The sequence below is a fragment of the Myotis lucifugus genome, unplaced genomic scaffold (genome assembly GCF_000147115.1).
Source record: "Myotis lucifugus unplaced genomic scaffold, Myoluc2.0 scaffold_55, whole genome shotgun sequence".
Taxonomy (NCBI): Eukaryota; Metazoa; Chordata; class Mammalia; order Chiroptera; family Vespertilionidae; genus Myotis; species Myotis lucifugus.
The window spans coordinates 3648233-3659281 of NW_005871103.1; the positions used below are offsets into that span (position 1 = coordinate 3648233).

Below are 11049 nucleotides of genomic sequence, written 5' to 3' on the forward strand. Positions count from 1 at the left end.
TATAAAGCAGCGGTTCTCAACCTGTGGGTAGCCACCCCTTTCACAGGGGTCACCTAAGACCATCGGAAAACACATATATAATTACATATTGTTTTTGTGATTAATCACTATGCTTTAATTATGTTCAATTTGTAACAATGAAATTGGGGGTCACCACAACATGAAGAATTGTATTAAAGGGTCGTGGCATTAGGAAGGTTGAGAACCACTGTTAATTACCTCTATAATATAGAGGTTAATTACCTGCCTTTGTAATTCATGAAAAAGCAAAGCCCTTTAAAAGGTTTCATGGGCAAATCGGAGTTGTCCCTGAAGAGAGTGGTGCTGATGGTGGGGCTGTAAAGCAACACGGAATGGCTCTGTTGGAAGGAGAAAGTCAATTCTCTGGAGTTTGGAAGAACTGGAGCATTAAGTGGTTCTAAGAAGGGTAAGGACTTGCATCCCACTCTGCAAACCACGCACAGGTCACCGGCCCCTGCAACGGAAGATCTGCCCAAACCAAGGCCCCAGGGAGCTGGGCCTGGGCCGAGGAGCTCAGAGTGTTTTGGAACCTTGTCCCCATGCTTGGCACAAGGTGTGAGACCAGTCTGAGAACACAAGGCAGGTACCGGGGTGGACTGGGGACCAGGAGCCCCTCCCCACATTTCTGGATGAAACAAATCCAAACATTTCTGCGAGATTTAAAGGTAGAAAAGGAAAGTCTCCCTACACCTACACACACACACACACACACACACACACACACACACACGACATCAAAATGCCTGAGACAGGATGTTGTACTAACTCTGGCAAATGACTGAATTTGTTTAGAAAATTAAAAGAATGTAGTATTTCCTGCACTCCAGGTTCTGTCTTACAATCCATGGTGGATTCTCATATACAATTTCGTACACTTGTGAGAAAGTGATATATCTTCCAGTGTAATATTATCATTTTGGGGAAAAATGATAAGTCCACAGAAAAAACCTCTCCATTTGAGTAGCCGGTAATGCTTCAGCAACCTTCCCAGACTTAGATTAAGAAATGTTTTGTGCCCTGGCCAGTTTTTCTCAGTGGTTAGAGTGTCGGCCCTTGGCCTGAAAGGTCCCAGGTTCAATTCCCAGTCAAGGGCATGTATCTCAGTTGAAGGCTTGATCCCTGACCCTGGTCAGGGCATCTGCAGAAGGCCACCTCTCTCTCTCTCTCCCCCAACCCCCCTTTCTTTCACTCTCTAAAAAGTCAATGGGTGAGGATTAGAATTTTTTTAAAAAAAGGGAAGAAAATAAAAAATAAAGATTTTTTTTGTTATTCTCCTGAGGCTCCTAGGAGTATGTCCTCAGGTATTTGATCTGTAGCTGCTGACTATGACATCCCCGTCTCTGGCCCCACCCTGAGTGTCCCCATTGATCAGGCATCAGCTGGCCTGAAATGTGAGTGATAGGCCACCAGCCTCCACACTTGCTCCTTGAGGTGTGGAATGCACGTGAGCCCCGCTCTGCTTCACAGCTCAGGTAGCTCAGGCTTCAATGGCCAGGCCGCCTGCCAATTGTCCAGGCCACCTGCCCTCCACTTAGAAATTGCCCGCCAGAGTGCGTTCCATGTTTCTGCTGCGTCAGCTGCGTCAGCTGCACCTCTGGCCATAGTGGGTCTGGGCCAGACACCCAACTCCAAGGAGGGCAGTCTGTCTGCCAGGGACTAGTCAAGGAGCCGAAAGAGTGTTGGTCCCACAGAGTCCCGTGGTCTCATACACAAACTTAGAACTTGGAGGCAGCAGAGAAAACTAGAAATCAGAAAGAAGAGATGGGCAGATGGAAGCTGGGTGAGAAATGGCAGAGAACAGAATGTCAGTCTGAGGGCTCATCTCTACCGGGTTCCGGTCTCACCCAGTGCCCTGTGGTCTTGGGTTCTGTGAGACTCCCATGTACCTTGAAATAATTGCCCTGCTCTTGCTTGTCGACTTAAGAGCATCTAGCCCAAGCATGTCAAACTCGCGGCCTACATGCAGCCCACAACGAATACGTTTGCAGCCCAGCCAATATAACGGTATATAAGAAACCTTTTAATAAAATTTCATAACTTAATTTTTACAATATCCTGTTATACATAATTATTTATAACGAACTACAACGTTTGCTAATGACTGAGTACTATAATCGTGTTGCATTCATTTCCCTTACGTGCCTTATCGCAGGCGCACCATTTCTCTCCACTAACACTAGCAGCGAATATTTTAGCAGTCGACTGCCACGTCATTAATCTTGGACTGACTTGTTTGGTGTGGGCAACAGGAAATATTTCGCTTTTGGGAACAAGAAAAATAGGTTTATTTGCGTTATGCTTATTAATTTGTGCAGTTATTCAGTGTCTGGTAAGTTAATGTTCAAGAAAAAATATTATTTTTTATTAAAATGTTCTATTATTTTATGTCAACAATTACTCATTTATTTCAGCCCTTTGTATTCAGCATGTCTCTATCGAAATAAACCTACATTTCTATGAAAACTGAAGCTTTTGGGTTTTTTTTTTTGTGGCCCAAATAAGCTTAAACCTTGTTTATTTGGCCTGGGTTAGCCTTTGGGTTTGACATGCTTGATCTAGCCTATAGAAAAGTTTTACAAGGGTTTCTTTGAGCTAAAATTTTGAGAACATGCCTGGAAGCAAAATCTCAATAGATTGGGAAAAAGCTCTGGAGAGTGGCAGCTTTGTTTGTTTGTTTGTTATAGCACAAGCTTTATAAAGAACAGAACACATTTTCCCACATTGTACTCAGTCCAGCAGAGCCCAGGCTGTTGCTCTTACTCATCAGCGAAACTCCAGGCTTTGCCACTTAGCATATTCTCTTGGGCTCTGGTTACCTAATCAGCATCTGAGTTGTTCAAAGAGACATTCTTCTCTTGGCCAAATGTTTCACGGGCCCAGAGTTTGTGCTGCTCATCGGAGCACTCACAGCAGCTCAGGGTTCACCTTCTTCAGCTCCACATGATGCTTCTCCATGAAGTCCCTGACATTCTGGCTGCCAGGCGAGCCTGGCATAAGTGAATGCGAATCTCTCCTCAACCCAGTTTAGCCCTGATCCCAGGACTAGCCAGGGCTGCTGCCATCTCTGCTAGTGCAGTTGATTTTAATGCATTTAGAATCAAAGAAGAAAACATTAGGAAGGTCCATGAAATCCATTGGTGGTAGATTAAGGAGGTGGGAGAAAGCAAAGCAGGGAAATCTCTAAGATTAGACAAAAAGCAAAATGGAAAAACATACTTTTTTTACATTGGTGGGTCCAGGATGGTTAACATTTAACATTTACAGTAAATACAGATGGTATGTGGGCAACCAGATAACAATGAGGGGTTCTGTGGTCTCCTGCTCTGGGGCAGGCTACTTGTCTTTGAGGGAGTCTGGAAAAGAAAATTACTCTGGAATTTCAAAGATATGTTATCCTAGATGCATAAGAACCATGACTTAAGGTCAAGTTTGACCTTTGCTGAGGAAGTGAAAGGCCTGCCATGGGCTGCCCAGTTAGAAATTGTGCTCAGACCATCCTGTGTGTTGACTTTCGGTCACTGAGTTTGCAAGTCCTGTCATGCTGTCCCCTCTGAGCTTGCCAGGGTTAGTATAGGTTAGTATTCTTTTCACACACATGTTCAAATTAAATTTAGTTTCAGTTGTTAAAGAAAAAAATCAAAATCATAGGCCCAATATGGCAACACTTGTGCTAAAAGCCCGTGATACCAAACCTAGATTTAATACCTGGTTGACTCCAAGTTTCAGCCTCTCCCAGAAACATAACCTAGTCAACCCATCTGGAATTTTCTGGCCCAGCACCAGTAAAGGAATCCGTCACAGGGGCCCTCTCCTTCCCCCATAGAAAGAAGAGGCCCGCTGCATGATCGCCCCAAAGAAAAGCTGTCCCTGTCCAAAGACAATTCTTTCTTTTCTTCTGTTAACTGCCTTGCCCCACCTTCTTCATATGAAAACCTTTCATTTTATACATTTCCTGGAAGTGTCCTTCCAGTTGATAGATGGGGTGCCGCATAATTCACTAATCACTTACTAGTGCCAATTAGATCTTCAAATGTACTCACTTGAATTAATACAATCAAAGGGTCCAAAGGAAGGAAGGAGGAAGGAAGGAGGGAAAGAAAGTAGAAAGGAAGGAATGAAGGAAAAGATTCACCTACACACAGGTTTTCATTATCATTTATGGATCCATAAGTAGGAGGAAAAACTTGTCTTCATCTTCTCACCTGTAATAAGGGATCATATCACTTTTCTTTCCTGCCAACATTATGAATTTATAGAAACCGAAGATACTTGCTAGAAAAATCTGACAAGCAGTAAGATTGTTGTGATGTTATGACAACCATGTGTAGACCATCCTGTCCATCTCCACATCCTGTAGCCCCACTGCTAGCTGGAGTTGATGCTAACACTGCCATCCCTTCATACAAATCTTATACAGAATAACTGCATCTGACCTTGTAAATGGTTCACACTTCTCCTCCCCTAGCATATCGCTGGTCATTTGGTTTAGACCCCTGACCTTTCCTCCCTAGAGATACCATGTAGGCCTCAGTGGTATTTCAGCTCCAGGTCCAGACAAGCTCACCTCAGGACAAGCAGTATTGAATAATGACCGCCTGCCCTGGTGCCAACCAATCAGTGGAGAGAAAGGGCATACTGGAAAGGTGAAAGAGCTTATTGAAAGAGCACTGAAAGCTGATGAATATTCTTTTGAGATCCTCACCTAAAGTCTCCCCTAAGATTCCTGCTGGCAAGAAGGAGATAAGTTCCTCAACAAGAAGGACCCAGCTTGCACCGCCCTCAGGAGAGCATGCCAGTGCCATTCCCTTTTCCTCCTTCTTCACTCTAAGGGACCTCACAGGACTTGCAACCAGGGGAGCAATGGGCATTGACAGCTCATCCCAGGCTAAGCCCCTGACCCTGTCTCCAAGGCCCCCTTCTTCTCTGACTTCCCAGTAGCTAAAGCGGCCCAGCCTGGGCTCTCCAGTTGCTTCTTCTATGCTAAGCCCTTCCTTGTTTCACTGTCCTGAGTGTGCTTTAGTTGTGGCCAATAAATTCTTGCTTGCTTAGCTGTATTTTGTCTCTTGACTGAAATCTTTCTTTCAAGAAGAACCAAGGTCTCTTCATCTCTTTAGTAATATCACCGTCAGGAAACAGAAGAGGGCACCCTAAGAATATCTAAGCAGTGGCCAACAGTAACTGGAGCATACTTTTAAATACTGCAACGAATGCTTTCTCTCAAGCATAGGAAAGCAAAATATGGTCAATTTTGCAACTAAAATTATTCTATGGAGCCATATGATTAATGTATAAAGGGCCAGAATGTCTAAGTCAGTTTTTGAGGAAAAGGCAAGGCCTAAAATAAAACTTAATATCTGTTGTGGGAGAGAAAAAAAAAATGTCCCTCTACCCTTTTAGGTTCTTGGCTGAGACACCTCTCTGTAATGAGAAACAGAATGACAGGAGAAAGACAAATAGAAACTTAGTGTCATATATACACCTCTGTATACAGGGGAGGTACTCAGGAAAACTGAGTAACTCCCCAAAATGGCCCAAGCCATCACTCTAAATATTAGCTGTAGCTAAAGACAAAAGAAGATGTTGGGGGAGCAGTTATGGGTGGTTACCAGATAAAGCAAGTTAAATAAGGGTAAGGTTATTACACAGACTTAAGTTCTTTCGCTCGCCCATTGATAAGAGTTTCTAGAAATTTAGAGTCCTCCTTCTCCTCCTGTACTGAGTAGGAGATACCATTACAAATAGAGATGTCCCTTTTAAATGTATATGTCTCTTACAAAAGGGCAACTCCTACTATTTTTAGAGCTTCCCCTGTCTGTTGTTTCTTAAAAATAACTAGATCAAAATAATCAGTATGTCAAAGAAGCATATTTTTTTGTGGGGAGGGGTGAGATATTCTGCTCTTCGATGCTATTAAAGGTGCTATATTCCCAAATTATAACCTCATTTGATTGTCACAATGGTACAGTAAAAAAGAGTGATCAGAATGTAGTATGTTTAAACTTAACCAAGGAGGTAAAGGACCTGTACTTGAAAAACTACAGAATGTTGAAAAAAGAGATAGAAGAAGATATAAATAAGTGGAAGAATATAACATGTTCATGGATTGGTAAACTTAACATCATTAAAATGTCCATACTACCCAAGGCAATCTACAGATTCAACAATCCCTATTAAATTACCAATATCATATTTCACAGATCTAGAACAAACACTCCAAAAATTTATATGGAACCAAAAATGAGCCTAAATAGCCACATAGATCTTGAGAAAGAAGAACAAAGTTGGAGGGATCACAATACCAGATATCAAGCCATATTACAAAGCCACTGTAATCAAAACAGACTGGTACTGGCACAAGAACAGGCATATAGATCAGTGGAACAGAACAGAGAACCCAGAAATCAACCCAAGCCATTATGCTCAATTAATATTTGACAAAGGAGGCAAAAGCATACATTGGAGCAGAGACAGTCTCTTCAATAAATGGTGTTGGGAAAGTTGGCCAGGTACATGCAAAAAAAAAAAAAAAAAGAAACTAGACCACCAACTTACACCACACACAAGAATAAACTCAAAATGGATAAAAGACATAAATGTAAGTCATGAAACCATAAAAATCCTAGAAGAACCCATAGGCAGCAAAATCTTAGACATCTCTCCTAGCAATATGTTTGCCAATATATCTCCTAGGGCAGTGATGGCGAACCTTTTGAGCTCGGCATGTCAGCATTTTGAAAAACCCTAACTTAACTCTGATGCTGTGTCACATATAGAAATTTTTAAATATTTGCAACCATAATAAAACAAAGATTTATATTTTTGATATTTATTTTATATATTTAAATGCCATTTAACAAAGAAAAATCAACCAAAAAATGAGTTCGCGTGTCACCTCTGACACGTGTGTCATAGGTTTGCCATCACTGTCCTAGGGCAAGAGAAACAAAGGAGAAAATAAACAGATGGGACTACATTAAAATAAAAAGCTTCTGCACAGCAAAAGAAACCATCAGCAAAATGAAAAGGGAACCCACTGTATTGGGAGAACATATTTGCCAATGATACACCTGATAAGGGGTTAATTTCCAAAATATATAAGGAACTTATACAATTCAACACCAGGAAGACAAACAATGAACAAATGGGCAGAGGACCTAAATAGACACTTCTCCACAGAGGACATACAAATGTCCAAGAGACATATGAAAAAATGCTCAAAGTCTCTAATCATCAGAAAGATGCAAATTAAAACTACAATGAGGTACCAACTCACACCTGCCAGAATGGCTACCATCAATAAACCAACAAACAACAAGTTGTTGAGGATATGGAGAAAAGGGAACCTAGTACACTGCTGGTGAAAATGCACACTGGTACAACAACAATGGAAAACAATGTGTCGTTTCCTCAAAAAATTAAAAATGGAAATGCGATTTGACCCAGGATGCCACTTCTAAGAATATAATCTAAGAAGCCTGAAACACCAATCAGAAAGAATATGTGCACTCCTATGTTCATAGCAGCCTTACTTAGAATAACTAAGGCCTGGAAACAGCCCAAGTGCCCATAAGTAGATGAGTGGATAAAAAAGCTGTGGCACATTTACACAATGGAATGCTATGCAACTGTAAAAAAGAAGGATCTCTTACCCTTTGCGACAGCATGGAGGGACCTGGAGAGTATTATGCTAAGCGAAATAAGCCAGTCAGAGAAAGACAAATATTACATGATCTCCCTTATATGTAGAATTTAATGAACAAAAGAAACTGACAAGTAAAATAGACCCAGAGACATGGAAGCATGCAACAGATTGATGATTCTCAGAGGGAAGGGGGGTGGGTGGGCTGGGAAGGGAAGAGATTAACCGAAGAACTTACATGCATCTATACATAACCCATGGACACAGACAATAGTGTAGTGAAGGCTTGGGGAGTGGACAAGAGTGGGGGGAGAGGGGCTAAGGGGAGGGGGGCGAGTACACCTGTAATACTTTCTGTCTATTTGATGAATATTAAAATAGTTCAGAGAAGCAAATAATAAAACTAACTTTTATAGAGCCATTTCTATAAGCCAAACGTGTTTCTGAGCATTATTTTATTTAATATCAACTGTAAGAGAAAGGTACTCAACCCTCACCTTCCCCCCAGTCTCGTCACTAAAGGACCTCCTGTCCTAATCATTTTAATTAGCAACACTCCTGGTTGATCCAAATGATCTTCCCCATAATAAACAGGTAGACTATTTAAGAAATCTATATTGAATTAAGCAGGTTGAGAAAAAGGAGAAAGGAGAGAGATGAAAATAAAGAGAAGATGAGCTAGGACCAGGAAGAAGGTGAAGGAAAAGAAAGTGGGAGGAGGAACGAAGGAGGAGACAGAGCAGAGCAACAAGGAGAGAGAGGAGAGGGGGAGGAATTGGAAATCAAGCTTCTGAGTCTTCAAAAAAAAAACACAAAAAACCCTCATGGATCTGAGTGACCAGCTTCCCTTTATTTTTGTGTACACAAACAGCCCCATACACATATTTCAGAGGCCCAACAAGACATCAGACAATGTCAACATAGGCCACAATGTCCCTGCCTCGGAGTTAATGCTCTGAGCAGCCAAAGGCAGCTTCCAGAGGGGGAACAATGAAGGGAGGGGTATTGACTCAGCAAGCTCAGAAAGCGGCCTTCCCAGAAAGGCTTTTCCTGTCTCCAGCTGCTCATTAGTTAATGAATATGAACTATTGACTGAAGGATGGCCCCACAGGTGTTCAGGAAAACAATCTCATTTCAAACTAGCAGCTTGCAATAGCCCATAGCCGGTGGCGGTGGGTGAGGGAAGGGGCGGCCTTTTCTCCTCCTTCCCCTTCCCAGAGCCTGAGGCTAAGGTGGGTCTTTCCCGGAACCGGGTGGGGCAAGTCCTGAAATAAAGACAATGGGACACAGCTGGTCCTGTCCTCTTTATAAACACTTTAGGACAGGGACAAATGGAGTCCCAATTTTGGTAACTGGTAGATAAAATCCTTTTTATTTTTAATTAACTCTCATGAATTTATTTTAAAGGGTATTTAAAAAATAAACTTGCACATAAAGCCCTCAATTTCACAAATATTAGAGTGAAGCCAAAAGAGGCATGTATATTTCATCAAGTCGATATTGAAACCCAGAGTCCTAATTCTGACTTGATTTAAGCTAGTTTTAAAACAATCATTTTCCCCTTCTCTCTCTCAGCACACTTCACTGACCTGACCTTGGCCTCTCACCTTGATGATCTTGATGAACTTTGACCCCTGAGGCAGCAGGAGAAAATAGCCCAGTTCTGATGAATGGTCACAAGGGGTAAGCCTCTAACAGGCTAAAGATAATGTCTTAAACTAAGTTCTGTTTTAGCTCCTGAGGATGACATCGAGGCTACCTCTTCTTACACTGGCTCTGGATGCTGGAGCCAACCTCAGGCCTAAATAAATGATTTATTACCCTTATCTTGGGACAGGCCAGTAAGCCTTGCATGTGGGATTTTGTTTTTGTTTTTTACCAGAGCACACAGGCAGGACAGAGCAAACTTATTATTGGGCTTTGGGAATAATGTTTTTAAATATTCTAATAGGACAAGCAGTGTGCAGATAGGACAGCTCTTTTCTGTTCTGAAGGACCACTTCAGCTAGTGAGCTTAAAGAAACTTCTAGCTGTCCAATTGATTTCTCTAGAGTACTGAGGTCCTGGTCTATCTGGGGACTCAATTCTCAGTAGTTCCGGTGCCCAGTAACCAGGGCAGCCGTCCCTACAGTGGCAGACCCGGCAAGCCCTAACCCCATGAGGAGGGGAACTAAGACTGGAGCCCTTTTGAACCGTCTGGGCTCAAGCTTGAGGTGTTCTCGCCCTCCTTCCCCCTAGTAATAGTAAACCTGGGGCAAAATATGGGTTAAGATACATAGTCCGGGGTCCATAGGGTGCTGCAAAGCGGAGGTAAAGGCGCACGGCGTAATTCCCGTTGTGCAAGCACACCAGGTTCTGTTTGGGGCTACCAGGTAAGTGGGCATTTCCCCTGAATAGTTTCTAGGTAACAGGATGGTGAACAGTGCTCCCAGATCTTGCCCCGAGACATATAGCCGCAGGCCCCATGTCTTTCCCCCTTCCCAGTAGTCTGCCCACCAGTTTGAGGGTTGGAGGATTACTGGGTTGCAGTCCCCACTTGAGCAACCCTTTGGTGCCCCTGGCGTACTACCCGAGTCAACTGAAGTAATGAGTCCATAGTTTTCCAGGGGCTATTGTCTCACATCCCCAAGATGCATAATAAAAATCCCCTTCTCCTCTACATTTAGGGGGCCCTTCCCAGGGGCAGACATAATGCTGAGTGTGCCATAGTTCTTCCTCCCATACTGTTGTAATGTACCCCACAAATCACAGAAGGACACCTCAAGAAGTCGAATTAAAGAGTCACATTTATTGCAATCTGGGACTATGAGGGGCCATTTTGCTTTCCCAAATCTCATAGTGATAAGATGGTGGCAAAACCAGACTTAAAAAGGCAAAGATCACAAAGGTATTGCTTACATCTCAATGTTTGGAATGAGGAACCTGGTTTGCAAAAAAGCAGTTTACAGAAGCAGAAGCAGCATGTTATCTAAATTACAGTTTTGGGTCTCTGGAACACTGAGTCAACAGGGACATGTTAACTGGAGCCCTCTGACCTTGGGATAACTTTGCTGTCCTTCCCAGGTAAAGGAAAATGTGCTTTCTAAGACCAGTATGACCACTACAAATGGGATTTCACATTACAATCAATAGGGTATTTAATTGAATGGGATGATTTATATAATTCAGAAAATCAAAATAACTTTTCTATTGTTAAACAAAGCAAATAAGTACAGAAGCCAAACAGCAGGGTTAAAGTTAAACTATAGTTTCTACCTGAGATGATTGCTACCATACTTCAATACCTTCCACCCACAGCAGAATGTCTTAAGCTTGGTGTGCACGTGAGTACTTTTTCCTATGGATTGCCCCTCTCGGGTGGGGTATCCCCCCAAAGAGTCGGCAGAGGT

At 42.5% G+C, this 11049-nt stretch overlaps 1 pseudogene; it reads right to left on the minus strand.

Annotated features, from left to right (window-relative positions):
• Nucleotides 1-2777: 2777 nt before the first annotated feature.
• LOC102431771 lies at nucleotides 2778-3083 on the minus strand (annotated as a pseudogene).
• Nucleotides 3084-11049: the final 7966 nt, after the last annotated feature.